At 39.6% G+C, this 27,681-nt stretch overlaps 1 long non-coding RNA gene across 1 annotated transcript in view; it reads right to left on the bottom strand.

The window, feature by feature from the left end:
• The window catches only part of LOC112400962 (uncharacterized), a 327,875-nt gene that overhangs the window by 233,454 nt on the left and 66,740 nt on the right, over positions 1 to 27,681 (bottom strand). The window contains exon 3 of the long non-coding RNA XR_003003491.1: positions 16,216 to 16,280. This is a non-coding gene — a long non-coding RNA (uncharacterized LOC112400962). The remainder of the gene's footprint in view (positions 1 to 16,215; positions 16,281 to 27,681) is intronic.

Below are 27,681 nucleotides of genomic sequence, written 5' to 3'. Positions count from 1 at the left end.
CTGGACGCACAGGCTTAGCGGCCATGGCTCACGGCATCGGCAGGCGGCATGCATTGGCAGGCGGACTCTCAACCACTGCGCCACCAGGGAAGCCCTCCATTGACTTTTAAATTGGGCAACAAGTACTAAAAAATCCCCCAGTGGATCACCTAAGGGCGAAACAGATTTTTCCAGACCTTACTAATGTAGCAGCAGGGTCATTTACTCCTGCCAGGAGGTCGACTCCTTTTCGTGACTGCTGGTCTCTTGGCCTGAGGAATCTGAAGTGATGGAGTTTCAGCATAGCTTAAAGCTTAACAGGATGTAATATTGTTCTTTGATGGAAGTGCTCCTCTTCTGGGAAATAGGACCTCTAAACCCATAAATCCCAGAGTTGTGGGGACAGGAAGCCCAAATTCCCCACTGAGTGGGCCACTGAGACAGGTGGTAAATGAGGCTGTTCCTACTTCCAACTGTTGGTCCCTGGGTCCATGTATTCTGCCTCTTAGACACATGGAACTATATAATGATGGTTGACTGAGGGGACATACTGCACTTACACCCCATCTTTAAAGGTTATCATCTCTAAGCTGGCACCTCAATAGTGCTTTCACAAGGTCATTCTATCACTCTGCTAAGCAAGCAGCTTCTTGATGGTGTGGTATTTAATAAGGTTAGAGAATCCTACGATCATGTATCCACTTCCACACACCCTTTGCTGTAGATAGGGTACCTTGGTTTAATACAGTGTCATGCAAATCCTCTGCTGGTGGACCAAACACTCTCTAGTTCCAGGATAGTGGTGTTAATTGACGTCCTGCAGGAAGGTAAGGCAAACCCACACCCAGAGCCTATGCTGATTCCAGGGTGAAAAGAATTCAGTGTAATTAAGCTGTCACCAATTACTGGTAGGTATTCTTGAGGGATGGTGCCATACAGGGGACTCAGCATTGGTCTCCTATAAATTGAGTGCTTTTGTCCCCCCAGTATTCATATGTTGAAACCCTACCCCCACTCACGTGATGATATTAGAAGGTTTGATGATACTAGGTACCTTTGAGAGGTAATTAGGATTAGATGAGGCCATGAGAGTGGAGCCCTCATGAATGGGATTAGTGCCCATATAAGATTCACAAGAGCACTTGCTTCCCTTCTCTGCTCCCCACCATGTAAGGATACAATGAGAAGCTGGCAGTCTGCAACCTGGGAGAGGGCCCTCACCAGAACTTGACTATGCTGACATCCTGATCTCAGACCTCCAACCTCCAGAACTGTGAGAAATAAATTTCTGTTGTTTATAAGTGACCAAGTCCATGGCACTTTGTTAAAACATCCTGAACTAAGACAGTATCTATTGCTGAAATTTGGCCATTCAGTAGCTGCAGTAACTAAATGAACGTTGTAAAGGAGAGTTCATGCTGTTGGGCCCATGTGTAGCCTCCATCACAGCCATCATGGCTATTCCACTTATGTTCCTGTTATGTCAGCATTGAGATGACCAAAGACAGAGACTGGCTAACATCAGCTAAGTCATTTTGAGACTGGCTGAGGCCTGGGACCTGGGACCCTTTACTGGAGCACTTGCACCTGGACAAATGTCTCCTTGAGCAGCAGAATACAAAGAAACTATAAGAGACTAAAAATAACTGCATGCATGTGCAGTTGGGGCAAATTATGAGCAATAAGGTAAAAAAAAGGCCAAAACCCAACTGCCACTTCTGAGGTGCCAAGAGCAAAAGCAGGGCTCTGCGCATGATCCCTGCACACAGCACCACCAAGGAGGTGCAAGCAAGGGAACCTGTTTCTTGTTCTCACTCCCTCATGCTAGAGCATGAGTCCCAATAAAGCCTTGCCTGAACTTCTCATCTGGCCTCTTAGCAATTTCTGTTGATTAAAGAGTCCAAGGACCCAGGCTGGTAACAATTTGGTCTACTTGGTTGTTTAGTTGCCCTTCCACTATGGATGCTCTCTGGTGGAGATTAACATGTGATATAAATATCTTCACACTATGCCCACTCCCATGTGTCCATCTATATGCTCCTCTCCAGACCTCCTTATCCCCTATCTTCTAATCTTTCTCCTTCCAGTCCCCTAGCTAACCAGATAAACCATTTTCCACAGTCTATGAGTTTATAAATATTCTTACTTCAGGCTACTTCTCTTTCTACACACCATTGCCAGCCATCTGCACTAACCAAGGTCCAAAATCCCACTTTAGAGCAGCTTCCTCAGAGCACTTCTGTTACCAAATCTCTTAGGTCTGTTTCCCTGGAAAACAGATTCTGAAGGAAATTTGAGTGCAGAAAGTTCATTGAGGAAGATCCTTGGATCCACGCCTTTGGGGGCGTAGCTGTGGACAGAGAGAAGAGTTGAACTTCAGTGCAGTCGCAACAAAGGATTCAGCTGTCATACTGTGAATCTCTGGAGCTGGGATGGCCCTTCCTCAAAGCAAAGAGACTGAGCCTTTAGTCCCCTGCTTGACCAGTCATTGTATGTAGGCTGCCCCTGGGAAGGTGGTATGATTTGCGTGAGATAAACCTTGGCCTGAGGGCAATTCCCAGAGAGGGATTTAGCTCAGGGCCCTCAGCTTCCAACTTTCCCAGTTACTAGGGGAATTAGTGACTTGGTTCTGAAGGGGAGATCTAGGTAGTACACCATAGCATCCACTATGTAGTATAAACCCTACAATACACATACACACCTTTATTTTTTTAATGAGACCTAGGATAAGGTCAAGTAACAATGCATTTTTTGCTAGATATTTCTAAGAAAAGTAATGCTCCCCACCCTTCAAAACGCTTAAGACTATTCTTTTACTACAAGGAAAGTACACAAATGATTTATAATAAATCAAGGACAAGGTCAAGAATTTAGATGCTCTTGACACAATGAAACCATAATATAACATCTAACATAGATAAACGTCAGATCAAAATATTTAATTGCACAAACATAGACGAGAGGAGACCTGATAGGATAACATTTCACACAGAAAATATGCAGGGGAGTTAGTTGCTCCCAAGCTTAATATGTGTCAAGAGTATAAGGGCAACTACCAAGAAAGCAAATGTATTTAGTCTCTATTAATAGAAATGTAGTTGCTAGCAGATGTTATGGTTCTGCTGTATGTTCCATAATGGACAACCACATCTGGAGAGATACTCAGTTCTCAACCTCACATTTTAAAAGACACAGTTCAAAACCAGACTGAGTCCTAAGAATAGCAATCAGAGGTCTGAAAATAATGCCCTATGGAGAAAAGCTGAAGGGTATGGGAGTGGTTATTCCAGAAAGAAGAGGCCTCCATGAGGAGGAAGGCAGTCAATTGAATATATTGGGTCTGGGTTTTTCCAGAAAGAAGGACTAGGATTTGTGGGTATAAATTACAGGGAACAGATTTCAACTCAATATAATGAAAAATTTTCAAGCAATTAGAACCGTTCAACACCAGAGCCAGCAGTGATTGGCCCTGCCCTGAAAGTATCCAAGTCAAGGCTCCCCTCAGGGATGCTGGGAGCCCCCCTACCCCGCACCAAAACATACACTTTAAAATCTTATTTTTCTAAGGTCAGGGGTTAAGAACTATGACCATACCAGGCCAGAGAAGAAGTAAATTTCAAAAAAAAGAGGCTAATTTTCCTTTATTCCTGCTTACACACACACACACACACACACACACACACACTCACACAACTCTTCCAAGCTCAGCAAGAGGGCAGGAATCCTGATTCTATTATTCCCTTTGCCAAGAGAACAGAATCACGGATAAATAACATCTGAAAGATGAAATGGCTAACAGCTTACTAACAAACCAATATAACTCAGATGTTTTTCATCTCTTATCTAGATATGCCTATCCATAATCTTTCTTAAGAACTCCCCAATAAAACTAGTCATTGTGTGAACTCAAGTAAATTGTCACCTCCTTGGGGCCCAGTTCCCCATTTGGGAATAAATACAGGAGTTGGCGCTAAGTAATGCCTCAATCCCTTTCAGCCCAAGCAGTCTCATAGCCCAAGGGAAGGAGTATTGTTTTTATTACGAATGACTTAAAAGTTATTAGTTATCCAGAAGCAACTTCTTTTTTTTTGGCTACACAAAGTAGTCATAGAAGATCTGTTTGTTGTTAAAATCTATGACTTAGTAAAACACCCGCAAGAGCGCAAAAGATAAAGAACTCCCAGGAAGAAAAATCTCTAGAATAATCAGAGATGTTTGTTTGGTTTGGTTTTTCACTCATTTTTGTTTTTTCCTGTGAGTTCACAGAAAAGTTTCAAAAATCAACTGCTCTACATTAGGTATACATCACTAGGGGAAGTCAGCTGACTTTAGGGACTCTGTGTGAAAAAGAATATCCACCTAAAAATGATGCTTTTTTTAATAAAAAGAGAGGACATTGGGAAACTTTTTTTTTTTTTTGGTAGAAAACATTGTAGAATACTATTAAGATAGGAACAGAACTGACTGGAACAGGTATGTTATGTTACACATGTGTTTCAGGAGATTTGTATAATATTTTAAAAGCTTATCATCTTATATTTGAATCAAAGTTCAACAAAAGAATTAAAATATATATTATATGACATTATTAAAATTATTTAAAATATAATCAAGGTATTATTAAATAACTTTTCATCTGAATCCAAAAAAGGGAATTCCCTGGTGGTCCAGTGGTTAGGACTCCACGCTTTCACTGCCTAGGGCCTGGGTTCGATCTCTGGTTGGGGAACTAAGATCCCACAAGCCATGCGGCACTGCCAAAAAAGGTAAAAAATGTATTTTATTTTCTTTCCATCTAGGAGCAGCATTCTAGTTAGCAGAGTGAGGAGCTGACTAGAAGGCGTACCTTGGATGGTAACAAAAGGCACATCCCTCCTTAAACATGTACCTCAAACCTAACACAGATCAGAAATATTTATATTTGTCATTACCGTGGGTTCTGGTACTCTGGTCACTGCTAAAATACACTATACTCTCTAAAAGAACAACACAACTTAGTAACATTTATTTTGGGATAATCAACAGATTAGTCATCTTAAATGCTAGTCACAAGCAGCATTAAAAGTAAGTGTAATCTTAATCTATATTAATAGAAGTGTAATTTCATAATGAAGAAAATAAAACCCAGGGAAAGAAAATGTCAGGATAATCTGGGAGAGGGGTGGGAGTAAAGAAGGTGAAAGAAGGTCAGAAGGTGGAGGTGTCCAGATGGGAGGACCTAGTGAAGGAGCAGCAAAATGGGAGAGGGTGTGGGAATTCTGGAGGTAGCACTGAGTTTCTGGGCCTTGGAGCTGAGGAAAAAGATGCGTGACTTGAAGGATGGGTCATGCACCCAAATTTAAATGAGGTATTAGCTAATGTTTGTGAGGTGCTTTGCCCTTTACAAAGTACTTTCATATTGTTGATAGTATTTAATCCATCCACCATCCGAGTTGGCATCTATCTATTATTCTCATCTTAAAGGTAGAAGCCAAAGCTGAGATGAAATGATTTGCCCTGATTCACATGAGGTCTTTAAATTCCGGTCTCACACACTCATCACACACCAGAGAGCAGCTTCAAGATGGTTTTTGGTTTATTTTACTAACTTTGCAGATATTAGATGGAAAATGGACTAGTTAAAAATAAATAGTACTGAATATACCACACTTTATACACTTCAAAGTGCTTTCACATACAGTCTGTTGTTTAGTCCTCGGGAACTGTTATCTCCATTTTATAGATTTAGGAAATTGTGGCATAGAATAACTCAAAATTCTATAAGAAAGCATTGATGTTGCACTACAAGTAAAGTCCACCAAGTCTGGCTTTTCCTATACTATCGTGCTGGATCCCTTTCCTGGTGTGTGGCCTTTGCAAAGCTGATACCAGGATGAGCGAGACCATGATGAATGAGACATAGAAAAGAAGACTGGAAGAAGAAGCAAAATATTCACAGGACACACAGAAATCGAATAGGATTCCATATTCAGAAGTTACATTAAACTGGTTTGAAAAAACCTACAAGTTAAAATATTAATAGCAACAACAATAATAAGGGCTTTGGAAAGGAAAAAACAAGGTCTGTGCTTGTTTCGTGGGTATACCACACAGGTCACCTATAACTGTTGCCCACACCACCAAGAAATGCAATATCAAAGATCAACGTACATTAAAAATAAACCACAGGGCTTCCCTGGTGGCACAGTGGTTGGGAGTCCGCCTGCCGATGCAGAGGACACAGGTTTGTGCCCCGGTCTGGGAAGATCCCACATGCCGCGGAGCGACTAGGCCCGTGAGCCATGGCCGCTGAGCCTGTGCTTCCGGAGCCTGTGCTCCGCAACAGTAGAGGCCACAACAGTGAGAGGCCCGTGTACCGCAAAAAAAAAATAATAATAATAAAATAAAATAAAAAAATAAACCACAACAACTGAATAGATAAGAGGCATGATGATCCCCATCTGAGCTGCCAAAATAATTGTGTCTAGTTTTTCTAAAGCTGTACTGCAGGGGGGAAGGCATCTTGATATCACAGATGGGGGAGATGATGTTACTGACTAAGCTCATCATATATGTGATAGACAATCAGTAGGTATTTTACTTTTATAGGGCAGTGGGTAAACATTCCCAGGGAAACTGAATAACATTTGAATAAGATTTCATTTATTGCAGCTGACATATTTCCTTTTTTGAGCTCCCTGTTCTGTACTATTTCATCTTCAATAACAGATGAAAATGTATTTGTGAAAAGTCATAAGTGATACTAATATTCTGCTGATACTCTTCTTCAAGACGAAGACTGCTTATGTCATGTTGCAGTTGGTTTACTGATTTTAAAAGCTGCAAAATAAAGACCTGAGAAATAATTAGCTCAGCAATTCCTGACCTCAATTTAGTAATGCAGTTTTCTACCCATCTCACACCAGGATATCTGCAATTATTCCAAAGCCTATTATGGATTTTTTCCAAAAGTCTCAAAATAAACCAAAAAAAATAAGTTGAAAAACTTTTAGGAGATAAGGTGGCAAAAGAGCGTCACAAAATTGCATTACAGGTACTGAATACAAGTCTAAAAAGAAATCTGGAGATCAATTAGATCACAAGTCTAAAAAGAAGTCTGGAGATGAATTAGACCAGTGGTTCTCAACCTTAGCTGACCAGTAGAATCCACTGGGAGTTTTTTTTAAAACACCTCAGATGAATTACATCAGAATCTTTGGGAGTAGGACATAGGTATGAGTATTTTTTTCAGGTTCCCCAGGAGATTTCAATGTACAGCCAAGGTTGGAAACAACTGGAATAGCACCATTAAAAGACTAAATCCTTCAAATGGTGCTATCTTCTGTTAGGCTTAAGCGGGGTGGTGGGGGGATTATGTTAAACAAAGTGAGAGCTGGCTGAATCACTGCCTAACTCCATGCCTAAGGCAAGTCTTCAATTCTATGAGTCTCCAAACTTCCTCAAAGGGCCTGCCACGGAGAAGAAACTAAATGAGAGAACACGTGAAAGCACCTAGCCCACTACTTGCTACATAAAAGCACTGAATAAATCTCCCTTCCCTCCCCTTCCATCCCTCCAAGGGTTTTAGGTAAACACTACTTCTGACCAAATGGATTATAAACTAATAGATCTAAACACAGGGCACAACTGTTCCCAAAGAATTTTTCTTTTCTTAAATTTATTTCTTTTTATTTTTGGTTACGTTGAGTCTTCGTTGCTGCATGCAGGCTTTCTCTAGTTGTGCTGAGTGGGGGCTACTCTTCGTTGTGGTGCACGGGCTTCTCATAGCAGTGGCTTCTCTTGTTGCTGAGCATGGGCTCTAGGTAAGCGGGCTTCAGTAGTTGTGGCACACAGGCTCAGTAGTTGTGGCTCACGGGCTCTAGAGCGCAGGCCTGGTAGTTGTGGCGCGTGGGCTTAGTTGCTCTGCGGCATGGGGGATCCTCCCAGACCAGGGCTCGAACCCATGTCTCCTGCGTTGGCAGGCAGATTCTTATACACTGTGCCACCAGGGAAGCCCCTCCCAAAGAACTTTTAGGCAAATACAACTACAGCCATTCTTTGGCCAATAATGGAAAAGAAATATACAGAGTCTTCAATTCACTAATGAACCTCATGCCAAAAGCTCATCTAAAAATTGGTTGGTTGAAGCAAAAATGGGATGTCATATTTTGCCAGTTAGCTAAGCCAAGAGATTTGATAATCACCAGTGTTGGCAAGAATGTGGAAAAAGAAGGTTGTGGAAACGTAAATTAGTACAACCTTTTTTTGGAGAGCAATTTGACAGTGTCTATCAAAAATTTAAATGTATATACCTTCCATCTAACTAATCTGTTTCTGGACATCTATCCTAGAGACATACCTGCACGTGACTACACAAAGAGATATTATTATGTTTTTGGTTTTGTTTTTCTTTCACGGATTTTATGACTTTGTCAAATTCTTTGTTTGTAGTCCATCTTCGTACTAGAAGGTAAAGCCCTGTGGGAAGAGGTTCTTCAGCCTTGTTCACCAAGTGAGAAGGGCCGGGCTTGCCAACAGGGCCCATGTTATGCTAATATTTGCTGCCCACAATGTCATGCTGCTAGAAATACACATTTCTTTGGTTTCTGATGCACTATCTCAATCGATTCATGGCTCTCTTCATTTTATTTACTTTATTTTAAATGATATATAAACACTCATGAATACCCCATCGAACCTAAACAATGATATTAACAATAACTAATATCTATTTATATGCTCTCCCCATGACGTCCTCTGTGTGCCCTCCACCCTCACCACTTCAGGGGTAACCAACCACTATCCTGAACCTTGTGTTTATTATTCCTTAGCTTGTTTTTCAATGTTACAAAAATGGTATTGTACTATATATCGTTTCCTGGGATTTTCTTTTTTCACTAACATTTTGTGACAGATTCATCCAAGTGTCATGTATATTTGTACTTTCATTCATTGCAAGTAAATATGACATTGTGAGAATTAACCACAATATATTCATCTATTCTCCTATAGTTGGCATTTCTGTGTTTCCATTTTGTGCGCACTCTTCCTGACATTTTTATAGCACCAGGTCGACTTCTGGCAGGAAACCTGGCTGCCATCACACTAACCCTATCGCCTATAAGAATCACTGATGGGCTCCCCTAACAGGTTTAATTTCTCTCCCCACTCCCTCCCCCAACCAGACTGGTTCAAGAGAGGGAACCCATAAAAGGGGCAAGCACTCCTTTTAAAAGGCAGCACTTGGCAGCAAACATTTATTGGTATAACTGGTCCCTTCCAGAGCTATTCTGTTACCTCCAACCCCAAGCTGCCTGCTTACTTTGCCCACCTGCCAGAATTTTAAAGATATTTTTATTTGAAAGACAAATTCCTAAACAGTTTGATTTCAATACTTTATTCCCATCTTTGCAGTCAACTGCAAAGAGAATTTTAGCTACTGTTATTAACTCCAACAGATATTCTTGTTCAGCACTAATACTTGACATCAAATGCCAAAAAATGCACAGAGGGGCTCCTTGACTGGTAAACACACGCACACACACACACACACACAAACACTAGCCTGAATAAAAAATCCAGTAACAGTAGCTACATATACCCCATTTTATTTCCTCTCACTAAAATATGACATACAAGATTTAAAGCAATTTAGGAAAAGAAGAAAGAATAACCTATGCATTGTCTTGTAATGATATTTTTTTAACTTAATTTAGAATAGTGCCCAAGTTGTTTGTAATGCCTGTATAAATACTGCTTTGGTCTCATCAGTATTTTACGATCTTTTCTGGTGTTCCCATTGTCCAAAGACCTCAAATTACAGAAATCATTTCTTTTTAATTAGGTTTTTATTTTTTTTTTTATTTTTTGGCCATGCCACGCAGCACGCGGGATCCTAGTTCCCCAACCAGGGACTGAACCCGTGCCCCCTGCAGTGCAAGCACAGAGTCCCAACCACTGGACCACCAGGCAAGTCCCTAATTAGGTTTTTTTTAAGTTGCTGCCTCCACCCAGGAAAGCAAAAACAAGAGGGACCACCAACTAGGGACCATCAAACTAAAAATAGCCATGTAGATAACCACAGGCCTCACCCTGCGCCTCTCTGTTCAGATTACAGGTGTTAAGTGTTAGGGTATGTGTTTTGCTAAAACCATGGCCTCAAATTCCTAAACACACACTCACCAGTCCTGCTCTCCACCATGGCCTACATTCTCTGGATCAAGGAACAACTGTCCACCTTGCCTCCCCGTCAGCTCCTGCACACACTCAGCCCTGCCCTTCCATAGCCCTTCAGCCCTGTCACTTCTGATAGCCCCTTCCTCAGTCCTGCGTGGCTGCAACGGGGAACACTGGTAGAGGACATCCAGCCAGCAAGCTACCTTCAACCCCAGCAGGCACTGGAATGCTACCCAACGGTCCCTTCTGGAGCCCATTTGTGAGCAACTAACTGTTCCTGGCCCCCCAAACAGCTTAGTAAAACCAAGCCTTCCTAACCTTTTTGCCCTGTGGCCAGTGCCACTCTCTTCCCAAAGACTACTGAGATCATCAGTGTGAACTTCCTCAACATCTCACACCTCTCCAGCCCACGCTTTTACCTATTTTTATCCGTATCCATCTGTGCCTGCTTTCCTCTCATTCCAAAGGAAGTGACCTCCCTTTTCTGGTTTCTGGCTAATTCCTTCACCTGTGCTGGCAAATTCTACCCCTCCCACATAGTGCAGAATCACCCTTATTCTTGCTCTCTCTAGTTTCGCTACTTCCCCACACACCCAAGAGTTCATTCTTAAAACCAACAAACAAAATTCCACCATCCCTATATTTCCCTTTCCCCTCGCAAAAAGAACAGAGGACAATTCCAGCCCAGGTCCACTTCATACCTCCTGTCCACTCTTCCACAGACTGCAATCTGGAGTCCAACCCTACCGCTCCACTCAAGGGGCTCTGGCAAGACCGTAACACCACTCTCTCTCTCTCTCTCTCTCTCTCTCTCTCTCACACACACACACACACACACACACACACACACACTCACTCACAGTCTCTCTCTCACACACACACACACACACACACACACACACACACTCACTCCCAGGTGCTAAATCAAATGCTTTTTTTCTTTCCGTGAAAACCTTAGCTGACCTCTTTGTGGCAGTTGACGGTATTAACCACTCCCTTCCTCCTGAAATTTTCTTATCTCTTGGCTTATAATTCTTGCTTCTCCTCTTAACATATATGACTACTGTTTCCTTTTCTCATTCCCCTTTTCTTGCCTCCTGTTCTGTTGCCGTCCTCTTAAAATGCTCACGTTCCCTATGGCCCTAACGTTGGCCTTCTACTCATTACTCTGAGCATATGTTCATTAGAAAGTTCCACCTCCCTAATATCCATTCTGAAGCCGCCACTCCTCACAGAGCTATAGACCCATACAGCCAGCTGTCCTCGGGGCATCTCAAGTGTAACGAGCCTCACACTGACATAATTCCCCTCATTCCCAACCTACCCACCCCCCAAACCAACAACCCAACCCTCCTGATTTCTCTTTCTAAGTGAATGCGAGCACCATCTGCCTAATTCCACCCAAGTGGGATCCCTGAGAAGTCTGATGGCAGCTCCTCCACGTTCATTCGGTCAGTCCCTGAAGCTTATATAATCAACCTCCTTAACATCATTACCATCTACTCTCCCCTTCTTCATTCCCATTGCTTCTGCCTTAATTCAGACTCTTTTCATCATTAACATTAATAAGAACTACGTTTACTGAGAGTACTGTATGCTGAGAACTTCACATACATAATCCTCACAACGGAAAATAGGTATGGAGGTACTGTTACCCATATTTTTACAGATGAAAAAAACTGACATCCAGAAAAGGAAACCAGACGCCCAAGTTCACTCAGTCAAGAAGTGGTACAGCCAGGGTCTATCCAAATTTAAGTCTTCCTGGCTGCAAAGTTCGCATCCTCTCCTCCATTTTAGCAACCTCCTGTTGCAATAGCTTTCTAACTGGTTTCCCTATATTTTGTCTCACATGTCGAGTCTAACCCAATCTATCAGACAAAATAGGCTTTCCTTTTTTAAAAATCATTTTTATTGTGAAAATAATATACATTCAGAAAAAGTTTATAAAATAAGGATAGTTTAAATTATTATAAAGTCATCTTTCTAAAATGCAAATCTAATCTTATTCCTGACATTTTCCTAACCTTTTCAAAGTCTCCCCACTGCCCTTCGGGTAAAGTCAAACCTCAGCAAAGTGCAGAGGTTCCTCTGGCATGCAACCTCGGCCTGCACCTCTGCCTCATCTCCCGCCAGGCCACACGTCCCACCCTATGCTCCAGCCTCACAGACTGCATCTCCATGCTCTGGGCTTTGATCTGACGTGGCTCCCAGCTGAGCATCTGGGGTGTGTTCTTCTCCACTCCTTGCTATCCCCCCTCCATTGGATACTTACTTTGCTTTTCAGGAACTATGTCTTACTGTTCTTTTCAGAAGATGCTGTGTCTAAAGAGAAAAGGACTCTTGGCATCACTGCGTGGACAAAGCAGTGCAGCTTATAAAATACTCTGCTGTTCACATGGATCATCAAAACCAGTGAAATTCTAACATACTTAGGACATGTTTACTCTGTCCCCCCCCCAAAAAAGTGGAGATTTGAGGCAATCATTGTTGGTCACTTATGGTGAGTTGGAGGAAGGACTCTACTTTGACTAAAGACTACACTTCAGTAATTTCCACTCATAGCCCCTCACCACCCCAAAACTCAGGTCAAAGTGGTTAGTAATGTTAATTATTATTGCCATTATTTTATGCAACCCATCTAGCTATATAAGCTAGAACCCTCAGACACATCCTTGACATTTCTCTCCTTGCCCCCTCAACCTATCACAATGTCCTATTTTGCTTCCTAAACCATCTTTCGAAACTGTCCACACCCGGTGATGCTGGTTATCTCCAGCATCACTTTCCTCATGCAAGCTACCCTTGTGTCTCAGCCGGAGCACCTGGTTAGCTTCTTAGCTGGTCCACAAAATACACTCTGACCTCTTCTCATCCATTCTCCATTTTGGAGTTAATTTTGCAAAGCAAAAATATGATCATATCACCACCCCACCATTTAATCCCTGCATGATTAAACTTTTTAATGTCTTTACTTATATGACAAAGCCAATGCTCTTTAATATTTCCAGCCTCTAGAACAAGATTTGGCATACAGTAGGCATTCAATACGTTTTAATTAAATGAATAAATGAATATAACCTTCATCTATATTCTTCCTTTCTCTAATTGAGAATTCCAGAACTGACTTTCTTTCAGATCTGTGTTCTGTCTAATCACTTGGCTTTTCCCTCTGTTTTTCACTCTCTGTCTTTCCTCCTTCTCCAAGTTAATTCCTACCTTCTTCCTTCATATCAGAATGTAACCATCATGTCTCCAGAGCAGCCTTCCCTAACCAACCTGTCTAGTCCAAAGTCCTCCATACAGGCTTTCATTGCATCATGAGCCTCTTCTCCACAGTGCTCACCACACTTGCAGTTTTATATGTGCTTGTGTAATGACTTTACTGATGTCCACTGCCCTGCTAGCCTGTAGCACTATGAAGGCAGGACTGTGTCTGTTTTCCCTCATCAATATATCCCAGGTACTTAGCACAGTGTTTGGCATTCAGGAGACATTCAATAAATAGTGAACTGATTAATAGACACATTATAAATTAATGTGCAGAGTGCCCACCCCTTTTACAATTGCATTTTAATATAGATCTGGAACCTAGAAGCTCATTCGCGAGTCAAATCACAGAAAATGGTTCTCTTTCTACTCTCTTTTCTTTGAAAGTCCTTAATGAAGTCAAAAGTACAACTTCTGAACTCCCAGGACACAATGCTTTTAAATATGATTTCACTTGAATAGTTACAGGACAATTGTCCTTTTTTAAAAGATACTTTTCTGGGTTTTGAGATCCCAAAAATAAAGAAGGAGGCAAAATTTGCAATAATTAGCCTGAATAAAATAAAAATCTCTCTAACCTAAAGCAAGATCTTTTCTATTACCAATGAAGTATAAATTTTTTTCTGGACAAAAGAAACCTATTTAGGTTTAAATACAAATAATGAGGCTCGAAGCTTCTTGGGGTTTACTGGTGTGCATGCAGGATGTTTGTTTTTAAAGAAATCACAATGTTTTAAGCATCAATTCATGTAGTTTGTCATATTCCTGATATTTCTAGCAAAAAATTAAACCATTAAATCATATAGTTTTTAAAAGATTGATGTTAATATGTTTTTATAGGAACTATGTCTTATTAATCTTTTGGTAAGATGCTTTGCCAAAACGAAAAGAGGTCTTTTGCCACACTGCAGGCCAAAGGCAGTGCCACCCATTACAAATCCTGCCACCTGCATGGGAATGAATCATCAGAAACAGAGAAGTCCTAACGCTCTTAGGGCATATCTTTCTTCTCTGAAATGGAGATTTGATGCAATCATTTTAATTTTTGGATAATTTATAGTGATGTGGAGATGGAGTATAGAGTTCTCTCTGGTTAAAGGCTACACCAGAGCTGTTCCCACCTCTGCCCCACAACTCAGGTGTAGAACTGAGTTAATAATACTCATGACACTCTGGCCTAATAGGTTGGTGCTATGTCCCTCCCTTGTGTTTAACTCTTTTAGTCATGATTCCCTCAACCATTCCTCTCCCTATGGGAAGCACTCACTCTAATATGTTTACTCTCTAAGTCATTGGATATATATATGTATCTTTATAAAGTACAAACACTGGCCTACAAGGCTATCCATGATCTGGTGCCCACTAACTCTGACTTTGTCTCCTCCCATTCTCCCACATCTCATTCTACTTTAGCCACTCTGGCCTCCTAGCTATTTCTTGAACTTAACATGCACACCTCAGGGCCTTTGTCCTTGCTGTTTCTTCTGCCTGACACACTTATTGATCAATCCACATGGCTCACTCACTTCCTTCGTGTGTTTGTCCAAATGTCGCTTTGTTTTTAAAAAGGCGGAGGGAGAGAACTTTCCCTAATCGTCCTATTTTAAAGAGTAATCCCCCTTATCACTTTCTGCCTCTGTACCTTGGTTTTACTCAGTTGTAGTTATTGCCACCTGAGATACTTTTTGTACCTATCTTTGCTTTTTGTCTTTCTCCTTCACTAGCGTGAGAGGCAATAGGGCATCCTGGTTAAAAGGCAGACCCTAGAGATAGAGTTACTAGGCTTGCATTCTCACTCTACCACTTATTATGTGGTAGAGTGCACAGCAGGCAGCCCTATGCCTTAATTTCCTCTGCTCTAAAATGGGGATGCTGATAGAATTTACTTCATATGGTTACAATTTGACCTGCAACACAACCTACACTATTTAAGTGTTACCTGCTATTACTATTTTACATTTATTTTTATTATTAGAATTAAGCTCCATGAAGGCAGGGACTCAGTTTTCTTTGTATTCCCGTTTACTCATTAAATAAATGCTATTTTGCATGTGCATAGTTTTTTAAAGAAAAAATTTTAGGTATAACATGCATATAGAGAAATGAACATGGTACATATACAGCTCAGTGAATTTTCACAAATAAACCCATGAAACTACCACACCTGTTAAGAAATAAAACCTTACCAGCTCACCAGAAGCCCAGTCCAATAACTCTAACCTCTCCCAAAAGGAAACCACTATCTTGACCCCTAACATTATAGATTAATTTTGTCCATTTTTTAAATTTATATAAATAGAATCATATAGTTAGTACTCTATTGTAACAGACTTCTTTCATTAGTTGTAGCATGGAGCAGTCATTTATTCATTCTCATGACTGTACAGTATTCCAGTGAATACTGGATTCCATTACAGTCTTCCAATGTGGAACTATACCATCATTTATTTACCCATTCTCTAGTTGATGGACACTTGGGTGGCTGGTTTCCAGTTTGGGACTGTTATGAATGGTGTTGCTATGAATATTCTCAGACATGTCTGGCGCACATAGGCATTCATGTGTATATACCTAGAAGATGAGTTTACTGGGAAATAAGGCATGCTTTTGTTTAGCTTTAGTAGATCCTGCCCAAAAGTTTTCCCAAATGGTTGTACCAGGTACTTTTATTTCCCTTGTGACCCTCTTCTGGCCAATGAGACTTGAAGAGAAGTCTGTGCAGGATGGAACAGTGGGAAACAGGCTGCTTCTGCAAAGGTTTCTTACTTAGTTTTTCTACAGAAACACAAGGAAGATGTTCTCTTTTCTTACCTGGACATTGGTGTGAGATTGTGATAGCTGGAACTGCTGCAGCCATCTTGTGACCAGGGAGGGAGCTGGATAAAAGATGAAAAAAACTGAGTCAATCATTACAGCACTAAGCCAGGAGCCAGGCTACTCCCAGACTTGTTAGATGAGAAAATTATTTTAATTGGATTTTCTTACTTGCAACCCAAATGGTCCCATTACAACAATTAAAATATTAGCATTGGCTTGTTCTTTAAAAGCTATGTTGTATTTAAAGTAGATTCATATAACACTATATCTCAGCCCCTTTACTTTGTTTTATATAATTTCAGTTTGATGCCCTTTATTCACCATGAGTTTAATTTTATGACACTGATCACCTAGCAAACAGTATCTCTTTCAACTTATTGTTCAGCATGTGCAACTTTTTCATTTATAATTTTAGAACATAGTTGACTTTGAACATAAGTAAGTAAGGAGCTCCCATAAGTAAGGAGCAGGGCTGGAATTTGAACCCAGCCCCATGAATTTATAAAACACATGCTTTTAGCCACTTTGCTATATGATTCATCTAATTTTTTACTGTGATAACTACATGCATATTTAACACCAGATGAGAGGTGCCATAATAAAGTTTTAGCTGTTTAAAGTAAGCTAAAACAATAATTATAATATCTAACATTTATTGGGCACTTCCTGTGTGCTGTGCAATTGTTCTGAATGTTTTAAACATATTTACCAATTTACTCTTTGCCAGATTTATCTTTAGATAAATAATGAATTATTTGAGAATAAACAGAGCAGCCTCAAGGAAAAGTAGGACTCAAATAATATTCTGATTATATTTAACATAGAAATAAACTGGAGGACAATTATTGTTTCATTATATCACCTAGGAATTTTTTCTATTGTAATGGACCAAAAATGTCCCAAATCAAACTGACTTAAGCCAAAAAGAGACTATTGACTTAAAAAGAGACTATTGACTTATGTGACTGGGAAATCTCCAGAGGCAGAGCTCCTCTAAGTAGGGATGGATTCTGGGCTCCAAAATGTCCCACAGCTCATTTTTTCCATCTTTTCATTCTATCCCTATCAGCTACCCCCATTCTGTTGGCTTCTTTCTCAGACTCTAGTTGGTGGTTCCTGTCACCTCCAAGTACTCCCCTTCTGATGGCAAGATAAGAGGCAGCAGCTCCCACCTCACATATATTCAAGTTCAAAGCCAGAGCGACTTTTCTAACAGTCCTAGTATTACTCTGACTGCCCTGGCTTAAGTCACTGCTCACTGAAACTATCCTGTGGCAAAGGAGATGCAATTCCCTTACTTTTGGTTACAAGTAAGGAGATTTTGGTGAGGACAGGGAAACTCACTGATTGCCTTAGGCCAGAGTCCTGGCTCTACCTCTAGGACCAAAGGGTGAGGCTTCAGCCATATGAACTGGGAATAGGGGCAGAGAGGTAGGTCCTCAGAAGAAAATCAGTGAAATGAATGCTATTGCAGATGGTCCTCCATTGAACCACACCTCCTGTTTTTCACACCTTTTGTAGTCCCCTCCCTTCAAATCTGGGCCCTTTGACTAGATTTTTTTTTTAATAGACCCTTATTTTTAAGAAAATTTTAGATCTACAGAAAAAATAAGGTCATGGTACACACAGTTCTCACATTGCCCCTCACCGAATTTCTCCTATTATTATCTTATATTTTCATGGTATATTTGTTACAATTAATGAAAACTTATTAATACAGTATTATTAACTAAAGTCCATACTAATTTATTCAGAGTTCCTTAGTTTCTGCCTAATGTCATTTTCTGTTCCAGGACTGCATCCAATATACCACATTATATTTTCTTGTCATTGTCTCCTTTGTTTCCTCTTGGTTGTGACAGTTTTTCAGAATTTGTTTTTGACGACCTTAACAGTTTTGAGGAATACAGATCAAGTATTTTGTAGGATGTCCTTCTATTGGAACTTGTCTGATGTTTTTCTCATAATCAGACTAGGGTTATAGGTTTTTGGAAGGAAGATTACAGGAATAAAGTGTCATTTTTATCACAACATATCAAGGATACATATTGTCAACATGATTTATCACTGTTGATACTGACTTTGATCATAAGCCTGAGATACTCTTTCTTTCCCCTGTTCTATTCTGCGCTGTTTGGAAGGAAGTCAATAGGAGCAGCCCACACAAGGAGTAGGGATTCATGCTTCTCCTTCTTGAGGGTGGAATATCTACATACATAAATTATTTGGAGTGCCGCTTCAAGGGAGATTTGTCTCTTCTCCCACATTTACTTATTTATTTATTTATTTAATCATTCATTTATATCAGTATGGACCCATTGGATCCCTATCTTATATTGTACTTTGGTTGATAATCCAATATTATGTATTTATTTTATTGCTCAAATTGTTCCTGCTTTTGCTGTCGGGAGTTACATAGGTTGGCACCTGTGTATGACTAGCTTTCTACTAACTGAATGAAACAAAAGTGATGCTTCCAAAGCTGGGTTACCAAAAGCCTTGCAGCTTCTGCAAGAGTCCCTTGAACCTTTACTCTAGGAGAAACAGCCACCATGTAAAAATTCTAACTACCCTGAGATTGTATTACTATGAGGCATCCCAAGCTAGCCATGTGAAGAGGTCATGTGTTAATAGAAAGAGAGAGAGACCACCTTCTAGCTCTTCCAGCCATACTAGCCCAGGAGCCAAATATGTGAGTCAAGAAACCATCTTAGATGTCCAAACCACTCAAGGCTTCAGATTACTCTAGCTCAGCCACCATCTGACTGCAACCACATGAGAGGCTCCAAGCAAGTATTCCAAGCTCAGCAGAGCCCAGTCAACCTACAGAACTGTCTGCGATATCAATGAATTGCTATTTTAAGTCACTAAATTTGGTGACTGTAGTAAAAGATTACTTAAACAGATGCAAAAATCTATCAGCTGTGGTATTAACTCTCAAACTAGAATAAGTTTTATTAAGGAGCATATGGTGATGATTTTCTTGTTTTATCACCCAGAAGAAATCATTTAACCAGACATATGTGACAAAAATGTTAATGGATCTTTTTCTTCTCAAATAAAGTTATTTACCTTCTGGGGCTCTTGAGGTAACATTTTGATCAGAAGCATTGTTCCACAGAGATAGTTAGGCTTTCTCAAAATATTAATCTCAGTTCAAAACCAGTAATATTTGTCTTGAATAACTCTGTTGCCTGCCTAACAATTAGTCACAGCAAAGTAGATTTTGGAATAGAATTTTCAGGTGGCAGAATCCTTAAGAATCCAGAAACCTGAAAGGTTTCCCAGTGTCATTGTGGGAAATATATTTCTACATTTGAGACAATCTAAGTTCTACTGGCACCTTTACAGGGGCATTCTACCAGAGGGCAGAACATGTTGCTTTTCTACACGAACTATACATTTCCAGGAGTTAAGGTCGGCGGGCAGTGGAAGAGATGGGTACACAGTGAGGAAAGAAGCCAAAATTACACTTCCAGAAGAGACAAGTGTCAAGATTAGATTACCAGATACAAGGAGGCTGTCGCATCTTTTTTTTTTTTTTCTTCAAGGGAAGATAGATTGGATTTCTATTTTATTCCTGGTTCCCCTCCTCTCTTTATTGATATTTTCTGTCTCTCATTAAGAACAGTTTGCTCTCATTTTATTTGCAAATATATTTAAGCTTCATTACTATGTATTCATTATATCTAAATTTGAAATAATTTGACTTGGCTTGGGTTTATCTTGAGATAATGAACCAAGTATTTGCCTAACAAATTAATAGAATAAACAAGGCTAAGAAGAGTTTATTTCAAAATAGTTAAGATCAAAGTATTTCTCGTCTTAAATATTAACTGTGTGTCTACAAATACATATTGCTAATCTGCAAACAAGTCTTACCTATGCACAAGAGATTCAACTTGGAAACACATATTAATTAGTTTAAGTTGCCAAAACAATAAAAATATATTTCTTTTAAAATATTCACCAAGAAGGGGGACTTCCCTGGTGGTGCAGTGGTTAAGAATCCGCTTGCCAGTGCAGGGGATGCGGGTTCGATCCCTGGTCTGGGAAGATACCACATGCCACAGAGCAACTGGACCCGTGTGCCACAACTACTGAGGCTGTGCTCTAGAGCCCGTGAGCCACAACTACTGAGTCTGTGAGCCACAACTACTGAGCCCACATGCCACAACTACTGAAGCCCGTATGCCTAGAGCCCGTGCTCTGCAACAAGAGAAGTCACTGCAATGAGAAGCCTGCACACAGCAATGAACAGTAGCCCCCGCTCGATGAAACTAGAGAAAGCCTGCACACAGCAACAAAGACCCAACGCAGCCAAAAATAAATAAATAAATAAATAAATAAATATTCACCAAGAAGGGCCACTGGAGTCTAGAGAAAGAAGCTTCCCTGAGACCAGAGACAGAGCCCTGAACATGAAGCCTGGGCCTTAGGAGGCATTTAATAAATGTGAACTGAATGAATAAATCAAAGGTTCAGACTTCAATAATTGAAGTTTAGGGATTTGTTTAACAGAGATGTCTCAAATGGCAGTTCATGGGCCAAATTCAGTCCACATTCTTGTCTGGTTTGTCTACATATTGTTATATTTTGTCCTATTAAAAAGGTAGTAAATTCATTTGGTTAAAAATGGTATACAGCAGCAGTCCCCAACCTTTTTGGCATCAGGGACCAGTTTCGTGGAAGACACTTTTTCCACGAACCTGGAGTGGGGAGGGGGGGATGGTTTGGGGATGATTCAAGCGCATTACATTTACTGTGCACTTTATTTCTATCATTATTACATTGTAATATACAATGAAACAATTATACAACTCACCATAACGCAGAATCAGTGGGAGCCCTGAGCTTGTTTTCCTGCAACTAGATGGTCTCATCTGGGGGTGATGGGAGACATGTAGTAAATTCATTTGGTTAAAAATGGTATACAGCAGCAGTCCCCAACCTTTTTGGCATCAGGGACCAGTTTCGTGGAAGACACTTTTTCCACGAACCTGGAGTGGGGAGGGGGGGATGGTTTGGGGATGATTCAAGCGCATTACATTTACTGTGCACTTTATTTCTATCATTACTACATTGTAATATATAATGAAACAATTATACAACTCACCACAGTGCAGAATCAGTGGGAGCCCTGAGCTTGTTTTCCTGCAACTAGATGGTCTCATCTGGGGGTGATGGGAGACAGTGACACCTGAAGTGTGTTGCTTATGTCCAGTCTGCTCCATAAGATGCAGCTTATCAGTGAGTGCACTTGCCAGTCACTGATAGGGTTTTGATATGAGTCTGCAAGCAACTGATTTATTATGGTCTCTGTGAAGTCAAACCTCTCTGCTAATGATAATTTGTATTTGCAGCCACTCCCCAGTGATAGTATCACCACCTTAGCTCCACCTCAGATCATCAGGCATTAGATTCTCATAAGGAGCACGCAACCTAGATCCCTCGCATGCACAGTTCACAGTAGGGTTCATGCACCTATGAGACTCTAATGCCGCTGCTGATCTGACAGGAGGTGGAGCTCAGGCGGTAATGCAAGCGATGGGGAGCGGCTGTAAATACAGATGAAGTTTTGCTCACCCGCCCACCACTCACCTTCTGCTGTGTGGCCCAGTTCCTAACAGGCCACAGACTGGTACCAGTCCATGGCCCAGGGTTGGGGACCCCTGGTATATAGTTAAAAGTCTCACTCCCACCTTTGTGTCTTATCTACCCATGTGCCCCCAGCTTCTCTCAAGGTAATCTCTTTTATTAGTTTCTTGTGTATTCTTCTAGAGTTTCTTTAGGGCAATGGTAAGAAAATATGCATAGATAATCTTAATTTCCCCTTTTTTACACAAAGGTAGAATATTATACATGATGTTTTTATCATCCTTTTTTCACTGAATTTAGACTTGGAGATCTTTTTCTCTATCACCCTAAACTAGTCAATTTCATTCACTGCTTTCGTGTCCAGCCATGGTAGGCATTTGAGTTATAGCTAGAGTAATACTACCAAAGGCAGAGTGGGAGAAGAGACTTGTTTTGCCCAATTCGTCACATCAGAGTAGCTGAGCAGGAGTGGGGAGGCCACTACATAGTAAGATTTCTTAAACATAGGAAGCTCATCCTCCTACATGTGAGTTACAATGAATGAATTACAAATACAACATCCACAGATTGTTAGCTGCCCCACTTCCCACCTAACACACACACACACACACACACAAACATACACACACACACAAACACACACACACACACACACACACACACAGACCTGGAAATGCTAAATCAGTGACAATGTCAGAATTCCTAAGTGATAAAATCTCAACACTTCCGTCCCTTTTCTCTAAGTGCCCAACCCCTCTACGCCAACTCCCCACAACACACTTTCCAGAGGTGAATTCACCAGATGTAGTGTTTCCCAGACTCAAGAATTTTAGGAGTCTTGTTAAAACTTTGGATTCCCAGCCCTATCCCTTGGATATTCTTATCAAGGTTCTGAATCTTTGCTTTTAGGGAAGAATATTTTAAGATGCTAAATACGTACTCATGCCTGTGTTGAAACAGTTCTCTTAGGGAATAGTCATTATAATTAGATCCTGAGTACCTTATTAGATGTCTTTTCTAATGGCTATTTTAAAGAAATCGTTTAGAGAAGAGCTTCTCACAGTTTTTCACTGTGCTAACATAAAAAGTTAATACTTGTTTGGCACACTGAAGGCCACTGTCAGCCAGAAGCAACAGATCCAGGGGCTTTATAAGGATGGCAAGATAAAAAGTGGTACTTCATAGTACAATGCTTAGGAAATTTTGCTTTAGAGTATCTTGAGGGGAAGGAGAAAGGAAATTGGTATTTGTTTAGCTCTTGTATGCCTGGTGCTATGCTTAAAACTAAGGCTTTTATCTTGCGTACAATCTACTAAGCATAGACAGATGTGTAATACTTCCTTCATTTTAAAGAAGAACAAATTAAGACAGTTGGTTTTAGATCAAACCTATTCCAAAGGTAGAGTCAAGAACTAGAATTTGAACTGACATTTCTGGCTCCCACGTCCAAAACTTTTTTAGCATTGCCTCAAATGGTAACCAATACATATCTCAAAGATTAAGGAACGTTCAAGAAAAACTTAAATGACACAACCTCTCCTGGATATATTTTGGCTTCAACCCTAGTTGCTGGTACTCATAGCACAATTCTCTTCGGGGTCGCCAGTCTCCAAGCTGGCTCCCAGTGGCCCCTAGGGACCCTGCCTTTTGGTATTCATGCTCTGGTATTCCTCCTCCCACATTCTATCAGGATTGGTCTGTATGACCAATAAAATACAGCAGACACAATGATATGTGACTTCAAAGTTTAGGTCACTCACTCTGGGAGAATCTAGCTCCCATGAGGTGAGGATACTTGAGCAGTCTCATGGAGAGGCCCACATGGTGAGCAGTCATGGGAATGAGCCATCTTGGAATCAGTTCCTTCAGTACCAGTCAGGCCTTCAGATGACTGCAGTCCCAGCTGATCTCTCTCTCTCTCTTTTTTTTTTTTTTTAACATCTTTATTGGAGTATAATTGCTTTACAATGGTGTGTTAGTTTCTGCTTTATAACATAGTGAATCAGTTATACATATACATATGTCCCCATATCTCTTCCCTCCTGCGTCTCCCTCCCTCCCACCCTCCCTATCCCACCCCTCCAGGTGGTCACAAAGCACGGAGCTGATCTCCCTGTGCTATGTGGCTGCTTCCCACTAGCTATCTATTTTACATTTGGTAGTGTATATATGTCCATGCCACTCTCTCGCTTTGTCACAGCTTATCCTTCCGCTCCCCATATCCTCAAGTCCATGCTCTAGTAGGTCTGTGTCTTTATTCCCGTCTTACCCCTAGGTTCTTCATGACCTTTTTTTTATTATTTTATTTTTTCTTAGATTCCATATATATGTGTTAGCATACAGTATTTGTTTTTCTCTTTCTGACTTACTTCACTGTGCATGACAGACTCTAGGCCCATCCACCTCACTACAAATAACTCAATTTCATTTCTTTTTATGCCAGCTGATCTCTTAATTGCAGCTTCGTGAGACACCGTGAGTCAGAGCCCCCCAGCTAATCTGCTCCCAGATTCTGACTCACAGAAACTGTAAGATAATAACATGTTTATTGTTTTAAGCCACCAACTGTTGTAGTAACCTGTTATACGTCAATATATAACTAGTACAGGTTTCTATTACATAGATTGAAAAACAAAACACAGTAGATATTTGCCTCTGTTACATTGATATATTCCATAGCCACTTGAGGGGAGAAAAAAAAAGCAAGATTTTTGTCTCTAAATAAATAAATAAATGAAATATTTAAAAAATATTTTTGTTATAATTTCCAAACACTGTTAACCTTTTATTTTGCTTTATCAAGGACTGGTACTGAAAATAGAACAAAAACCGCAGGGCAAGGTCACTTCAGCTAAATAGTGAGGGTAAATATCTGTATGAATTTGATGTTTGAACCAGTATGACTGAAAAATAAAATAACCTACCAAGTGGGAGGGAGAAGTGGTTTTGTAAATCTAGCTCAGTGCTGTGCCAGACTCTGGCATACAGCTTCTGATGACAAACAATGTCTGCAGGCTATAGACGTAGTACATGTTTGCTCACTGGTTTATCAACTAGAAAACAAGGACCATCTGTTAATTACCATCAGAAGACCTGGAGAGAGAAAATAAATGGAACTGAACTTTCCTCTGTCCAAGGTGGTTTTTTTTTTTTTCTTTTTCTTTCTTTCTTTTTTTTTTTTGGTCATGATCTGGGAAAAGAAAGCTATAATTAGGTCTAAAGAAAGTTCATTTAAATCTGCGATAACTTCTTGATCATCCATATAAAAATGTTTCCAAGAAAGGAACTAATACCTAAGTGAAATATAGCAAACAGGTCATAATGACATGATAAATTTTCACTGTATTATGGGGATACCAAATATTACCATGATACATTTATTTTTGCCAAGTATATTTTGTAATTATTTTTATCTACTACCTATCGAAGCAATATGGTATAATAGGTTAATACTCTAACTCACAATTTCTAAACGAGAGAACTTGGACAGGCTAGATAAGTACAAAAGTGGTTTCTGTAAACAGTAGGGCTAAACCTGGGTAATATTATCTAGCTCTTGGGCACTTGTCTTTCATATGGCAAGTCACAGAATGGAGGTGGAGGATGAAGGGGAAAAGAGGTGGTGAAGAGAACCACTTAAAAATAACCTCTTCCCCCTTATCCTCATCCCCAGGCATCTGGTATTCTTAAGCTCTTTCCATCCTGCTCTAAATCTTTCAAGGGACTGCAAATACTGTTGTTTGTTGTATATACCTATGACCTAAAACCAAACTGTCCGCAATCCCATCCTACCAATCATTAACCTAAATGAGCCTGACCCAGCATGGGCCTCCAGGTTACTAACAGGCAGGTCCATTGCCCTCTATCCAGTAAATCTCAGGCATATGAGACAAGCAGTTTACCCAGGTCTATCTCTAACATCTGTAGGAATGGAGCAAGAACACAAATGGAGGGCCATATTTAAAAGTGACGGATCACGATAACAAAATTGTTATCTAAAATATGTCTTATCTTCCCATCTTGACTATCTTATAACAATAAAAAAATTTTAAGTATGTGTAAAGCTATGGGTTTTATATGACTGAAAATCAGCAAAATAACAAGCACTACTAAATGTACTTATTGCACCTGTCTAAGTGATAGTTGGATGAGTAATAAAGATATCTATAATTAATAAAATATTATATATTTACTTTATAAAATATATTTTTCTTGCCTTTGGCTCACCAAAATTATTAATTATGATGTTAAATCAAGATTTTCAGGGAATTCCCTGGCAGTCCAGTGGTTAAGACTTCGTGCTTTCACTGCCAAGGGCCCCAGTTCAATCCCTGGTTGGGGAACTAAGATCCCGCAAGCCGTGGCAAAACCAAAAAAAAAAAAAAAAGATTCTCACATAATTTGAGTTCTGAGAGGAAATGCCAAATAAATGACTTTCATGGGTTGAAATTATTACATAGTTTTTATTAATTCCCTTTGGAAAAACCTTAGCTGTGCTGAGATAGTGGCAAATGGAATTGTCAGTAAAATTTTTAAAGCAATGTTCAGTTCAGAAGTGACCATTTATTTCACATATCATGCTCAAACACTGTAATGGGTTTGCATATGATAAATTATCATCTCAAAAAAATTACAAAGTATTTTAATTTCATCATATAGGTTGCTATCACATTGTGATTTTTCAGGATCTCTTAAGACAAGATGTAGATTCATATAATAATTCTTAATTCTTCTGCTTTCATAGTTTTCAATTCTGGAATATTATAAAAAATTAAAAATAGCATTGTTCTTCAATTTGTTTAAATCTTTCTTTGGTCTCTAATGGTCAGAAAATAGCCTTTATATAAGTTAGTTTGGGGATTTTTTTTTGGTATGTGAATCTTCTTCGGAGTCATGTGAACATTTTTATTTCTTCATTTTAATTTTATAATTTTTTTTGGATTGTCACATTTGCTGCATATTGTACATGTAGTTTCTTTCTATTTATAAAAAACACTTCTTTAAATTTTAAGTTTTTTCAATCCTTTTAAAAGTAAGTAGCCAAATTTAGATTTTTTTTCTTTAAACTTTTGCTAATATTATTAAAATAGCAAATAAATATGTGGATAGACCTACTCAAAATTAATTTCATTTTCTGCCAAAAATCACAATTCACTATTTGAGAAGTTTTCAGTTATTTCACTTGACCGTCCTAGCACATTTTGAATCTTGTTTAAATCTCTAACTGCTTTAGCAGCATTTGATCAGCACTCCCAGTGTTTATCCATGAGTACCTATTAGGTCAAATTCTGTTTTTCTCAAGATGTTCCACCTTTGGACAGACTCTGAAAATATTGTATATAATGTTTAAACTGTTCCAAAGAATTTCAACAATATCAACAGTATTGAGACCATGTCTCTTAGTAACAAATTCAAACCATGTACTGTAAATGGCATAAAGAATCCTTCTGGATTTTTCACCAAAATCACTTTTGTTCTTATTAACCATGTTACTACCAGTATCATAGTTTTGCTCTCAACAATGTTTTAAATTAGAGCCTAAAATTGAAGTTGTTTTTTCAATTCTTCCTACAAGTAAAAAGCCGTACTTTTTACAACAGGTTTGAAACCAATGAAATATTCATTAGTTTAAACTTCCTTGCTTTCTTCTCCTGGTCACTCAACATATATGTAAATAAAGGTTATTTATGTAGTAATACTTTAGATCCTAGTACAACCAAGTTGAACTGAATAATTTTTCCTTTTTAAAATTTGGGAGATGACTTTTTATCTCACTTTATTATCTCTTAAATTAATAATTTCACTTTTAATTCCCCTTACTAGAGAATTATCGTTTGCTTCATTATATTTTACCCATCTTAA

This window comes from Neophocaena asiaeorientalis, unplaced genomic scaffold (genome assembly GCF_003031525.2).
Source record: "Neophocaena asiaeorientalis asiaeorientalis breed wild unplaced genomic scaffold, Neophocaena_asiaeorientalis_V1.1 scaffold550, whole genome shotgun sequence".
Lineage (NCBI taxonomy): Eukaryota > Metazoa > Chordata > Mammalia > Artiodactyla > Phocoenidae > Neophocaena > Neophocaena asiaeorientalis.
Note: the sequence above shows the minus strand (reverse complement) of the source record. Positions and strands in the feature narration are given on the sequence as shown.